This window comes from Centropristis striata, chromosome 17 (assembly GCF_030273125.1).
Source record: "Centropristis striata isolate RG_2023a ecotype Rhode Island chromosome 17, C.striata_1.0, whole genome shotgun sequence".
Classification (NCBI taxonomy): domain Eukaryota; kingdom Metazoa; phylum Chordata; class Actinopteri; order Perciformes; family Serranidae; genus Centropristis; species Centropristis striata.
The window spans coordinates 33,184,534-33,199,586 of record NC_081533.1 but is presented as its reverse complement, the minus strand read 5'-3'; the positions used below and the strand labels follow the sequence as shown (position 1 = coordinate 33,199,586).

At 37.5% G+C, this 15,053-nt stretch overlaps 1 long non-coding RNA gene and 1 pseudogene across 1 annotated transcript; both read left to right on the top strand.

Annotated features, from left to right (window-relative positions):
* Positions 1 to 15,053, top strand: part of LOC131989060 (zinc finger protein 208-like) — a 403,618-nt pseudogene that overhangs the window by 230,609 nt on the left and 157,956 nt on the right.
* Positions 6,692 to 8,669, top strand: LOC131989110 (uncharacterized). The gene is made up of 3 exons (XR_009395927.1): positions 6,692 to 6,759; positions 8,015 to 8,050; positions 8,242 to 8,669. It is a non-coding gene; the product is annotated as an uncharacterized LOC131989110 (long non-coding RNA).

Genomic DNA, 15,053 nt, shown 5'->3' with positions numbered 1-15,053 from the left:
AGTGCTGTGGCCTGCTCTCACAGGAAAAGGAAGTACTAAACTTTCCCCTACATCATATTTAGCTGCTATTCAGTCTAATAGTCAGTCAGCAGCAAGACGACATGGAGGTGACAGCGCTTTGCATCATACTGTGTGAGTCTGCCTTCATTTTATACCCTAAAATCATATCAGATCATACAGTATTATCAGTAAGACATGAGAATGGTGATAGAAAAATAGACAAATAATGCATTTTGTTGGAGATACACCTTTTTGTTGTTATTTAATGAAGAAAAAGTGGTGCAGAACTGCATAATTTTGTAAAATAATAAATCATTAGGATGGGAAGTTGATTTTAATTACACAAAATATTGTGGTGTCAGTTTTTTAAAATTGCCTTCATGCACATACAGCACATGAATAGACGTTCTTTGTATCATTTATGCTCGCATTCACTGAACTCTCACTCTAACCTATTTTTACACTCTGTGTACAGAGGTAACTTGACAGAATATCTATAATCTTCTGTAGTTGTTCAGCTGGGTTCAAGTCTGACTGACTGAAGAGACTGTGGCCTTTTATTCAGATCATTTGATTTGTGTCTCGACTCTTTATTTAAAGTTTTCCCTTAATTTCTCCCCCCTCTGTATAGTTTATGGTTAGCTGCATTATGATAGTCCAAAAAAGTTGTTTTGTTGTCGAAAACATAAACAAATCAGAATGTGATAGCTTGCTAATCCTTTAATTTTACATAATAACTCTCAATCTGATGCATTTTGTTTTTATTTACATCATCTGTTTGAACTGGGTTTGTTACTATTGCAGATTAATAAACATATATATATTTGTAGCACCTATCAGATCAGGTTATATTTAGCCTATACTTTCACTATTTTATTCTGTTTTTGCACATTTTTATTTGTCCGTCTGTCTGTCTAATAAATATCATAAATGACGGACCGAATAAACTTCCGCATTGAAGACAAAATACAAACCAACCTAGCTTAAATTTGATAATATGATAAATAATTTGCATTCAACACTATAACTAACAATAATAATACTCAATTGGAGCACAATTGTGCACAATAGTGATTTGTGTTTTTAAACTGTCCTACTGTGTGTTTCAGTAGGAGTTTCTGCACATATAAAGACATGCACGTCTGCTTTTGTCTCCTCAGTGCTCAATGTGTTCTTCCTGCTTCGTGCTCAAGGTCAGAACAACAGTTACTATGTTAAGAAAGCTGGTGAGTGAGGTTTGATCATTGATTTTATAAACATAAACCCTCACTTTTACTTTATTTTATCTGTGAACATAAAAATAATGCGTCTTTCTTGCACTAACAACATGCTGGCTTCACTTCTACCTAATGAGGGATTCCTGACTACCTTTTGTTAAAGCATTCAACAACTTTTCTCTCTTTCTTTCACAGATGCAGCTTTTATTAATGTGGATCCAAACAGACTGCAGTTCTTTGAATATGACTCCATCTCACTTACCTGTGGTGGGATTCAGGGCTCATCTGAATGGAGAGTGATGAAAAAGAATTCCTCAGATGCTTCTCAATGGGAAACATCAGCAGGATCCCTGAACATTAACCCGGCTTTTACATCAGAAAGTGGAGAATACTTTTGTGAGAGTGGAGAGGGAGAGAGAAGCAACACTGTCAACATCTCTGTCACTGGTATGTTCAGCAAAAACTATCTCATATTATTTTATTAACCCGTGTGTTGTCTTAGGAGTCAAAAATGACCCGCCACTATGTTTTACAGCAGAAGAAACCCTCTTAATGATCTATTTTCAACTTGAGATTCGATTACTTTTCCTAGAATGACCAAGTTAAACATTGCCTTTGTTCATATTTCCATGAAAGCTGTTCACCAACAAGGGACAAATCTTGTCTTAGGTGTCTTTTTTGACCCGCAGCTATAAAAAAAACACAAAAAACATAAAAAACATGCATGCATAAGTGCACATACCGTGCACTGTAGAGAGGGTAAACCTCGATATTAACAAAGTTTGTGATGAATGACAGGTTGTTTCATGCAAATTAGACGTGGGGTTTAAAATTCAATCAATCTGCTTTATTTAAGGGGTTTAGTGAAGATGGGTCAATTTTGACCCTTAGGACAAGTGGTGTATATGGAAAGTTAAGACAACACAAGGGTTAAAAAATGGCAAAGTAAGGCCCCAGAAAAACCTAGTAATTATGAATTAAGAATTTCTGCACTTTGTGTGTTGTTGCTCAGCTGGTGAAGTGATCCTGGAGAGTCCTGCTCTCCCTGTGATGGAGCAACAGATGGTGACCCTGCGCTGCAGAACAAAGAAGAAAACCCATAACTCTCCAGCTGATTTCTTTAAAGATGGCCGATACATTACAACTGAATATTCTGGCAACATGACCATTCCCACTGTTTCATTATCTTCTGAAGGTCTTTACAGATGCAGAATCCCTGGAGTTGGAGGATCACCAGAGAGCCGGCTGGCTGTCAGAGGTGAGACAAAAAACTGTTACAAAGCAATTAATATATGTATTTGTTATTAAAATATTAAGTAAATAATTTAAAAGGAAGCTGTCCATGTTTATGCAGTATACATTTACTATATGTAGGGATTAGGGTTGCAAAGGGGTGAACATTTCTGGTAAATTTCCAGAAACTTTCCATGGGAAGTACAGCTGGGGAATTTTGGAAATATTCAAGATAAAAAAAAGAACATTTGAACTTTAATTGATATTTTGAACTATTAATTATTTCATAGAACAAATAAAACATGAATGTTGGGTTAAATATTACCCCCCCGACCCCACCCATTCAAAAATTAAGTAAAATGACCCCCCATCCTCCAAAAAGAAATTCAATATTCAAATGAAGTTAACATGTGATGGAGGAATGCACAGTGCATTTATGGGGGCTTACAAAAGGGGTCATAAAAGATCCAGGGTACATCCTTTGGGGAGCATAAATATGTCGGAACAAATCTCATCACAGTCTGTCTGTGAGATTAAGATTTTAATATTCATGTGTTGCACTGAAGCAAAAGCTGTTGGGATTCTTCTGGGGACCATGAACTGTATTTCAGAGTCAAAGTCCAACACCTCCTTTCCAAGAAACATTCCTTAGAGCAGTAGTTCTCAATCTTTTTGAGTCACGACCCCCAATTTAACATGCATGTTGTCCGCGACCCCCGCTCACTGAACACAATCTCACACACACAGTTCAGATCACCCAAAAAAGAAACAAAATGACCAAAAAAAAGGAAACAAAATGACCAAAAAAGACACAAAATGACCAGAAAAGACACAAAATGACCAAGAAGACACTAAATGACCAAAAAAAGACAGAAAATGACAAAAAAAGACAGAAAATGACCAAAAAAAAGACACAAAATGACGAAAAAAAAGACACAAAATGACGAAAAAAGCCACAAAATGACCAAAAAAGACACAAAATGACCAAAAAGACACAAAATGACCCAAAAAAGAAAAAAAATACCAAAAAAAGACACAAAATGACAAAAAAAGAAACAAATTGACCACAAAATGATCAAAAAAGACAAAAAAATGACCAAAAAAGACACAAAATGACAAAAAAAACCCAAACAAACACAAAATGACCAAAAAAAGACAGTAAGTGACCAAAAAGACTAAAACACATGAACACATGAACACTTTAACACAGTGGAGACAGAGCTGACTTCCAAAATTATTTGGCGACCCCCAGAAATCATCTCGCGACCCCAATTGGGGTCCCGACCCCAAGGTTGAGAATAGCTGCCTTAGAGCATGACTCAACTCAGGACCTGCCCCTAATATAAGAAAAATGTTTCAGAAAAACACATAACATGTCCTACTTCCATTTCATATGAAGTTAAATATTGTTATTTGTTGTATTAATGTAAACAAGTATTCATGCTCCCACAGTTTAAGACTCAGCACTAGATGGTCGAGAACATTATGCATGAACTGAGAACCTGTCACACCATATTTTCTCGTGGTATTAACAGCATGTATTATACCTGCACCTCAAGAGACAACACCTGAGGAGGGTCAGGAGTGGTCTCCTCCTCCTACCGACCCTGGTTCCATTCAGCTCTCCATCCTGTTACCGGCTGTCTTCACCAGTCTGTGTGTGGCTCTTCTGCTGGTGGTGGTGGGACTACTGCACTGTCGGAAACACAGAGGTACAGTACTTGGAAGAATTATAAAAAATGCTACAAAGTGTAGTTTATTCTATACAGAATGGCTCCCTTTATCCCCAAAACAAGTCAGTCTGGCTTCTTAAGTCACGAATAGGAATGTAAACCTTTCACATACAGTAGTTGCTGTATGCAGATATTGTAGAAAGTAAGGATTTTCTTTTATTAATAATGTCAACATTCCTTTGTGCGTAGCAGGCTTTTCCACTGAGACACCAACACCAGGATCAGACCCAGGTGAGTATCAGTTATTACTGACATAGTTTTAATTAATGTGCCTTTAATTTGTACAGGCAAGGCACGTTTGTTTGTATAGCACCTATCAAGAACAAGGCAATTCAAAGTGCTTTAGACAAAACATTTAAAGCATTGGAAAGAGACCTATATAAAATGGCTTTCACATATAAAATTTTAAAATTGAAAACAAGAAGATAATATTTTGCCCTTTTTAGGCAAAAAAAGTGGCATCTCCAAACGGGGACTGAAAGGCAGTGGCAAACAGAAAAGTCTTCAGTCTTGATTTAACCCTTTGATGCACAACATGGGTCAAAAATTACTCATTCATCCAAATTTGACTTAAAATTAAATGACCTAATACTATCATAATAGTAATTTGTTTCAAATAGTTACTTTCCACACTCATATATTTAATATATTTAATATGTTTATGTATCATTTTGTCACACATACAGTGTATCTGGAAGGTATTCACAGCGCTTCACTTTTTCCACATTTGTTTCAGGCTGATTCCAAAATTGATTAAATTAGTTTTTCCTTAAAATTAGACACACAATACCCCCATAATGACATTTTTGACCCATGTTGTGCATTAGAAGCGTAGTGATACAAAAAGGGTTTTTATTCAAAAAGTAAGAAATGAAAACATAAAATTAGGATGTATGATAATCAAAAACAAGTCGATTGAGGAAAACCTGGAATACTGAATGATGGAAATTAATTTATTGCAAATATATAGAAAATTATAAACTCAGTCGGGTCACTTTAGACCCATGTTGTGCATCAAAGGGTTAAAAGCATTGGAAAGAGCCTGACTCCTTCCTAAACACTAGTATTGTAGCTCAGTGTCAGTGCTGTAGCACAGTTGTCACTCCACTATTATCAAGATACAGTCACTGGACTTGGGGATTTTTTTAAATGCATTGATTTCCATTTGAGTCCACAGAGGATAGAATATAATACACTGTTCATGTCCACTGCAGTTTAATGGTCTGGTATCATATGCCACAAAGTTTATGTCCAGTCAGACGTCCAAGAGCTGTCCAACTCTACATGTTTGAATGGTCTCTGATGCTTTTAGTTTGTAGAAAGCCCTCTTTATAAATAGATGCTTTTGTGTATGAAGGGTTTGTTGTGTACATGGAGAACAAAACAGCATATAATGGATCCACCAAAGAGCAGAAAGAGACAAAGATCTGAGCAACATCAATCAGTGCAGATTTTAGTCATGTCAAGTGCATCATAATGCCTATAACAAGCTTCACGCTGCTGTCAAACTTAACAAAATAAATATAGGGTTAGTCGATGGGTTACTGATCCAGGGAAGGGCCAAGTGGCTGCAGGTTTTCATTCCAACCAAGCAGGAGCACACATGACTCCACTCATCTAATCACCTGAGCTGTCTTCACTTGGTTGATTAGTCGTATCAGGTGTGCTCTTGCTAGGTTGGAACAAAAACCTGCAGCCACTTGGCCCTTTCCTGGATCAAATCTGACCACTGAGTACACTGCAGAGGTCCCACAGAAGACTGAATGGAATTTTGAATGATTTCATTCTTCTTTTGAGGCCCAAAACATTTGGTGTCTGAATTATATTCAGTTTTTATCTCTGCTTAAATAGCCATTATACGAGAAAGAGAAAATTACCAAAATAACAGCTATGCTTGTCCTAATGCCAATAGATACTACTGCTGTTAAAATATACATTTTTTTATTTCTTAATATTTCTTTTTGTTTCAGTGTATGAACATGTCAGTATGGCTGAACAACAGACAGTTACCTATGCCCATGTGACAAAACACAAGAAAAAAAGAGGTACTTGTTTAATATTATCGTACTTTTACGATCATTTCATGCATCTTTTTTGGTTCAGTTCTTCTTATATAGTGGTTTTAGTAAATGGTTAAAGTTGTAGCTTTTTTATTTCTCAAACTGTGTGAAAAACTTTGGGTTCTTTGAAATAAGTGAACAGAAATTTAGGTGTAGTCTGTCCTTTATTTGAGCCATGCAAGAGAAGGTATGGTTATATTGTAACAATGGTTCCCTGAGTAAAGTGACTATTTCTCCAGCTACCGCGTACATATATACGAAATATGTAAAGGTGTGGAGAGAAAGTCTTGAGACGATAGGGATCAACTTTGACAAGCTTGTGAGATTATCCAAAGTCAATTAAAGTTAGGATTTAAAATGTATTATTATTGTATGACTGGGCTTGTGTAGTAATTAGCATAGTTGTTTCTTGTTAAACCAATGGATAACAGCAAATGTTTGTTTTTTCAGTTTCTGGGGAGGCAAATGCAGCTGACGCAATGTATGCTGTTGTCACTGAACAACGGAAACAAAGAGGTATTTCTCTTGAAATCATCTGGTCAACTTCATACAGCAAGTTCAGAAAATCTAGCCATTATTTGATTAAGTTCAGGTGCTGTGATAAATAAAACTATATAAATAAAACTTCCAGCAGAAGTTTCACTTCTAATCTAATTTGTATTTTTTTCACACTTAACATCATGAAGTTTGAGATCATTATTTGCCTTCAGCTCACTCATAGCCTCAGAGTCTATTTTAAAATATGGCAATTTAGTATCGAACAGCAGTTAAACCACACACACGAGTCCTGTGTGGTTTAACTGTCACACGTCTGAAGATGCTGCTTACAAGAACAAAGCTGCTGCACACTCTCTCTGTGGTCAGCTACTGAATTCAATTAAACTTTAAACGATTTAAACGAAACCCACAGATGGAAACGTGGTGCATGGGCCTGTCACTTCACAATGTTGCAGCTTGGTATGTCAATCAAGGGGAAAAAACACTGCATCATAAATTAATTGACATTTAGACAAGTGTTAAACACAAATATAGAATAGGGTATCGTCTGCATATTGGTTGACAGTATACAAACAGCAGTGGTGGAAAGTAACTAAGTACACTTACTCAAGTACTGTACTTAAGTACATTTTTTATGAAGTTGAACGTTACTTGAGTATGTCCATTTTATGTAACTTTATACTTCTACTCCACTACATTTAGCTGACAGCTGTAGATACTTTTCAGGTCAAGGTTTAATGTAAAAAAAGATGATACATTTGAAGTTATTTGACTTTTGTTGAAACCTCATAACAGTATATTAGGAGGATAAATGAATTCCTACCTTGAGAAAGTTAAAATGATTCTTGCATAAATGCATCAATAATAATAATCCAATAATATATTTAGAATATATAAAACAATCTGAGTGGATCCATTCTGTATAATGAGCACTTTTACTTTTGATACTTTAAGTACATTTTGATGCTGATACTTTTGTACTTTTACTTCAGTATGTTTTGAATGCAGGCCTGCTACTGTAGTGGAGTAATTCTGCAGTGTGGTATTAGTAATTTTACTGCAGCAAGAGATCGGAATTATTTTTCCACCAGTGACAAAGAGAACTAAACAGGGCCCAGTATTGAGCCCTGGGGTACCCCACATCCAAGCAGAAAAAATATACATCCAAGGAAGCACAACATTTGAAAACAAAACAAGAACTGATCAAAAGTACACCATGTTGATATTTAAATGTTCAATGCATTTACTGTCTGTCTCAACCTCTCTCTATCAGATATGGATGGATATGCTTGCTATGCATTGAGCATGGGTAAGATAACCTATCAAATCTAATATGAAAAAACAAATATTTCTTAACTGGAATCAATTGTTTATGCCTGACAACACTTCATGAAAGTGCTTTTATTGAACTTGTTTTCTGTTGTGTGATTTTTTTTAGACCTAAATGTTATTTAAAGATAGATTCTACTTGATGACTGTGTTTCATTCTTTCCATAACAGGACCAGGAGAACCGAGCTCTTCTGCCCCACCAGTTCTCTCTGCACATTTGTATCATACAATTGATTAGGCAAGACCTGATAGTAGTCAACAGCCCGTTTTCCCTTTTGTGGAAAATAATTTTAAAGCTAAAGTTAAAATAGTGTGCACAACCATGTTATTGCATATTTGACATTTTTTGTTTATCCTGTTTGTCTTAAAACAATAGCATTTAAATGCACTTTTATGTTTGAGAGATTTTTAAAAAGCTTTTTACTAAAATATTCAATTGTGTCACATATTTAGCTTTTAAAAAAATAAATGGCAAAAGACAGAATAGTTTAATATTGCTTGTGTTTATCCATGTGCAATATTCCTATTACTAAGCTTATTTTTATTGTTCATTTTATTTTATTTTAAGGGGGACACCCTGTACCAAAAAAGTGTATTGTTCTGATATAATTCTTCTTCTTCTTCTTCTTCTTCTTCTTCTTCTTCTTATTATTAATATTATTATTAATTCTTCTTCTATAATTATAATAATATTGTGCTTTTTGTACATGCAGACTCAGCTCAGTGCTGCCCTCCAGAGACAAACTATTTTCAGTGCAAAACAAAGGCCTTGTTTATGGATACGTGGTTATGCATTGGCTTTATACTTTACTTAAATCTTAACTTAATTAACATTTGGACATTATTAGCATGAGATCATGCTTACAGCTGTTCCCTTCTTTACACCCAAAAATAAGACATAATGTAAAATTACATTTATAGCTGGCAACAGTGAAACACAAATGTAAAGTATGTACATACAGTTAGACCTAGATCTGGACAAATGACATAGCTTCATTCATTTGTAAGAAATATTTTTAAATTGTTTTGCATAATTTGCAAAAAAACCTCTGATGATAATTAACACAATTAAACATGTTTTAAGTACTTTTGGACACATTATGGACATGATTGAGATGTTAGATCTCCATATCAAAAGGTGCAGACGAATCAGGATGTGACAAAGACGAAGCCAGCAGTGACATCTTGTGCTTGGCTGATGACATCACGGTCACAGAGCTGCAGCATTACCTCTGCTTTGGTTTTGCCTGCAAAAATAAAACTGAGGAAAAAAACATCCTGACTGAAGCTGGGGGGTTCTGCAGAATTCTCCTACTGCTAATCAAAATTGTGGTTTGTCCAGTTTTTTGATTTGTCTCCTGGTACTCTTCTTGACGTTTGCCCTTTTTTATAATGCATTTCAATAAGCTAGAGCCTACATTTCCCATAATGCAACACATAATCACTTATGAAACCACCAGGGCTATTTTCTCAGGCTATTTTTCACAAGGAGACAAAGCATGATGAGTGAGGACTCAAATGAAGGATAAAAATAGTTAAGCCTTGTTCAAATTAAATAACAATAAATAATAAAGGTTCAAGCAGGGGGCAGGTTGCGCAATTTCGAGTTTGTGAAAGAACATGGTGTGGAAATGGGGGGAAATGCCCTGAAACTTGATAATCATTTCAGGATGAGTGGATTCCTGTTGGGTTAGTATGGGTCCAAGAGGCTTTTTATTTGCAAATATCTGCATGTTACATCTGTCTCCCAAATGTCGAAGTTAAAGGAGGTGGCATGAACTTTGAAAAGGCGCTGTAGAGCCAACTTCTGAAAAGCCAGATCAACTATCTATTTTTGCCACTTTAGCATGTTGTGCAAATCTGCAAATTTTAATTTTAAGCATGTTTAGGCCCTCAAAAATGTGCTTGAATTGTAAAAATGATAAATAATAACGAACAACAGGGTCCTTGATGACCCTAGTACGGTGCTCAGGCCATAGTTAACTTAGTGTCAGTGCCTGGGCTCCTTCCTTGTCATGCAGCTTTGCACTCTGAGACTCAGTGGCTCTGACAGCTGACCAGCTAAAATAAAACACGTGTGACTGAAACCTGAAAGATGCTATAAACTGCTGCAACCTCTACGCTGCACAGGAAGTGCTACACCTTCACATACATCATATTTAGCTGCTTTTCTCTCTGATGCTCACACGATCAGCAGCAAGACAACATGAAGGGCAGCACTCTCTGCATCAGACTGAGTGAGTAACAAGTGTTCCACTTTACTCTATAATCACATCAAACTAACTAGTGGTTCGGGTTATCGTCCTATGTTCAAGTCAGTTTTTATGGTCATATCATATATTATCATATATTTCATTTATATGACTATGTATTAACTTACATGGATGAAAAAAGTCCACTTTTTTGTGAATACTTCTATGTTGTCATGTTTGTGTCATGTATGTGCTGCTAGAGTCATTGTACATATAGACACCTGTCAGTCTGAAACACTGCTCTGTGTTTGTGTCTTCAGTGGTGACTGTACTGCTGAAGAACAGTCTCTATGTTCAGGAAGTTGGTGAGTTGGAGTTTATTGATTAAAGCCTCATCAAATAATGCCTACATTAGTCCAATCTTTTATGAATAAATTAAATGAATATGTCCAGGCAGTCTTTCAGGCAATTTGAATGTGAGAGCTTCACCTCTATATTCCCTGTCATACATTCAAACATGTGCTGCATGGTGGAGTTAGCCTGGCTAACGCCAGACTAATCACGAATGAGATTAGCCTGGAAACCAGCCGTTCATTTCTCCGTAGAGGAGGTGTGGTTTACGATCCTCCAGAGCCGTTTATTGGGCGCTTAGAATGTCTATCAAAGCGTCTGTAGGTAGCTCTTAGCCAATCAGATCAGTTATACCAGATGACGTAGTAGAGCAACAGAGATGGATGTTTGTTGTGTGTGTGTCTGTGAGAGAGTGTTGCTTGCTGCTTTGCTTCTCCAGTTCTCGCTTTCTGCAAGATTATTTATTTTCACGCTTTATTCTCCCTCATGTCATTCAGCCACACACATCCACTGATTTTATGGGCAATAAACAAGCTGCTGGGGGTCTCTGGGGGCTCCGCTGTCCCCCGGCTCGTAGCCAGATCACGCGGTTACGGTAGCAAGGCTAATAGCGGTAGCGTTAGGCTAATAGCGGTAGCGTTACGCTATCATTACGCCGTTACGGTAGCAGGGTTATTAGCTATTAGCCCCGCTAGCGTAACGCCAGTTATCTCGCTACGAGCCGGGGGACAGCGGAGCCGCCGAGAGACCTTTCGCCTTTCAACTTTCGCTCTAAACTATTTAAAACACCATCTACAGCTAAAGAGAGTTTCGTGTCTGCTGCAGCCATGTTGGATCCGTAAGAAAACTACAAGCTTGAAGCCTCCGTTTGCCGAGTAGTACGCGTCATCGTCTTGCCGTCCCTCCCCGCTCTGTGATTGGATCCCTAAAACAGGGCTAAGAAACCTCTCTGGTTGCCAGACTGCCTGGAGGTTCGAAATGAAATTCGAGTGCGCAAGGCAGTATGGGTATACCCAGGCTACGGTGGAGTAGTGGTTAGCACGCCTCACAGCCAGAGGGGCGCTGGTTTGAATCTGGCCTGCGGCTATTCTGTGTGGAGTTTGCATGTTTCTCCGTGTCAACGTGGGTTGTCTCCGGGTACTCCGGCTTTGTCCCAAAGACATGCAGCTTAGGTTTAATTGGCGATTCTAAATTGCCCATAGGAGTGAATGTGATTGGTTGTCAGCCCTACAATAGTCTGTAGGGCTGACAACTAATCACATTCCCTGAGATTGGATAAGCGGCTCAGGATAATGAAAGAATGTTCAAACATGCAACACATTTCCTTAAAAGTAACTCTTTCTTTTTCCTTTCTCTGTCACAGGTGCAGCCTTTCTTCAAATTGATCCAAACAGACTGCAGTTCTTGGAGTATGAATCCATCTCACTTACCTGTGGCGGGATTCAGGGCTCATCTGAATGGAGAGTGATGAAAAAGATTTCCTCAGATGCTTCTCAATGGGAAACAGCAACAGGATCCCTGAAAATTAACCCGGCTTTTACATCAGAAAGTGGAGAATACTTTTGTGAGAGTGGAGAGGGAGAGAGAAGCAACACTGTCAACATCTCTGTCACTGGTATCTCCAGCAGAAATCAACTCATATTGTTAAAAAGTGCTAAAATGTGGCTCCAGAAAAATCTAGAAATTGAGTTAAGAATTTCTTCACTTTGTGTGTTGTTGCTCAGCTGGTGAAGTGATCCTGGAGAGTCCTGCTCTCCCTGTGATGGAGCAACAGACGGTGACCCTGCGCTGCAGAACAAAGAAGAAAACCCATAACTCTCCAGCTGATTTCTTTAAAGATGGCCGATTCATTAAGACAGCATATTCTGGCAAGATGATCATTCCCACTGTTTCATTATATTCTGAAGGTGTTTACAGATGCAGTATCCCTGGAGTTGGAGGATCACCAGAGAGCTGGCTGGCTGTCAGAGGTGAGACAGCAAATATAATCAAAGAGTTAATTCTCTGGGTAGATTTGATTATCCTCCACAAATTTCATCACTGTTTCCTTGTGTAGTAATGCATGAAAAGATTTTGGCTGATGGAGATTTCTTAGTAGGCTGTTTTATCTTCATTGTAAGGCTCAAAATAAGGTTTCGGCCATAGAACTATGCCACAACATATCTTGACATATTTTACTAGGAGGAGGGGTGTTCCATATCGTATCGTTCACGATTATATCGGTATATTGTCTTATGGGTAAAAAAAAATGCATATCATGATATTGGCAAAATTCTTACTTATTGATGCAGTGGCGTAAGGATTTCCCATTAACGACCTAGACTGTGGTGGCCCGCGATAGTCTCATGTGCTGCGCTTGCCAGAATATTCTGTTTTAATTAATCAGCCATCTTTAAAGAAATCAGCCAGAGAGTTATGGGTTGTCTTCTTTGTTTTGCAGCGCAGGGTCACCGTCTGTTAGAAGTCCAAACGGTCCAAACACACCGTTGCATTATCCCGCTGTTAGCCGCAAGCTAACATTAGCTAACAATTAAAGTTCTTTTAATCACAAAAAGCTACTATTATTTCCTGTCGCTAAACAAATGCAGCTTTCAAAATAAGAGCACAGAATCCACCACAGAATTTACAAGAAGACTGTCAAAATAAGATGCCTTACATAAAACATTCAAGAACCTTTATTCTCCTTTACAATAATTAATTTAAAATAGGCAATGATTAAGATCAGTGTATATGATGGAATAGTGGCATTAAAATGTGTGAGAGGCATCAAATTTGGGCTTTTATGGAAAAAAAATATCCGGGGGAGGACGCCCCAGGACCCTCCTAGCCAGCTGTTTTTCAACACTGTCTGACTACTCCATGTCCTAGTGGAAAGCCCTGTTGACTGTGAAAAATGTTATTTGAGGTGGTTGCTCACATTTAGCTCTCAAAGTGGACGAGATTGATCACATTGTACTATAAAATGTACTTAATTTTCTCCCGGGGGGCCCCGGAACCCCGAGATGGTTGTTTTCATTATTTGCTAATACTCAAGAGTCAAGAGTAAATGTTTTGTATTTGGCAACTTTTGAGATTTGCAATTTACACTACATTTAGATTTATGATTGATTTTATTTTTTTGTACGATTTTTATTTATTTATACAGATTAAAAATTAATGTTCTATATATTTTTCAGTATTTTTTTTTTAATATCACCAAGTATATAGTTATCGCAAAAATACTCTGAAATATCGTGATAGTCTTTTAGGGCCATATCGCCCACCCCTATAGGAGTGTTTTTTCTTTGAGGATACATTTTAGACAAACTGAGAACATTATGCTTGAAATGTAAACGTAAACTATTTGTTCTCATCCTGTTAACAGCGTATATTGCACCCCAAGAGACAACACCTGCAGACAATCAAGAGTCGTCTCCTCCTCCTCCTCCTCCTCCTCCTCCTCCTCCTGACTCTGGTTCCGTTCAGTTCCCCATCTTGTTACCGGTTGTCTTAACCAGCTTGTGTGTGGCGGTGCTGCTGGGGCTGGCGGTGGGACTGCTGCACTGTCGGAAACACAGAGGTACAGAAACAATCAAGCAGAGGCTGCGTCCTGTCACTGAATGTTGTTTTTTTTTAACAATAAGCATGATGATTATCTAACCAAAGCCAATACTCAACTTTTGATAGGTTCAAGCTTTCAAATGTGCACAAACTTGAATTGTCTTTGTTGGGTAACAAGTAGTCCATTTAATGTTACATGTCTGCAACAACTGCTTTACAGCTATTTAAGTGAAATAATAGTAATAGTAAAATATCATATGTGTGAATGACAAACACAGTTTAAACCAATGGAGACACCATTCATAAAAGTATATCCCGCCCTAGTTTGTTTGTTGTACTTTTCTTCTCCTTTTTAATTTGGAATCATTGAAATTTCTATTTTCCATCTAGTTGCATGCTTTTCCTTTGGGATGCCAACAGGATCCAACCCACGTAAGTATCAAATAAGTCAGGATTTTAACTATTTAAATAGCATGTTAGCATGACCTCCTCTCTTTGCTCCAGTACTGAATCTTAATATTAACATTGTAGCATCTGCAACTGTCTGTCACTCAAGAGGAATTTGTAGATTAAATGGTTACTACATAGCATTTCTGTTAAAATGTTATATCATCACTGTGTTGTTCTTTTTTTTATTTGTTTCAGTTTGCGAACAAGCCAGTGTAGCTGAACAGCCCATGGATGTACCGGTATATGCTAACATCACAGGACGCAGGAAGAAAAGAGGTACTCCTCAGACTTCATCTTATTTTAATGTTGGTAACTGTGTGTATGTGTCTCTGAGCTTCATGTCTGCAGCTGTGGTTGATGTAAATATTTGTTCTGTTGTTGCATGGACCAAAAAAAGAACAAATACCACGTGTGAAATTATTTCTCATGCCTTTATTATTAGATATTAG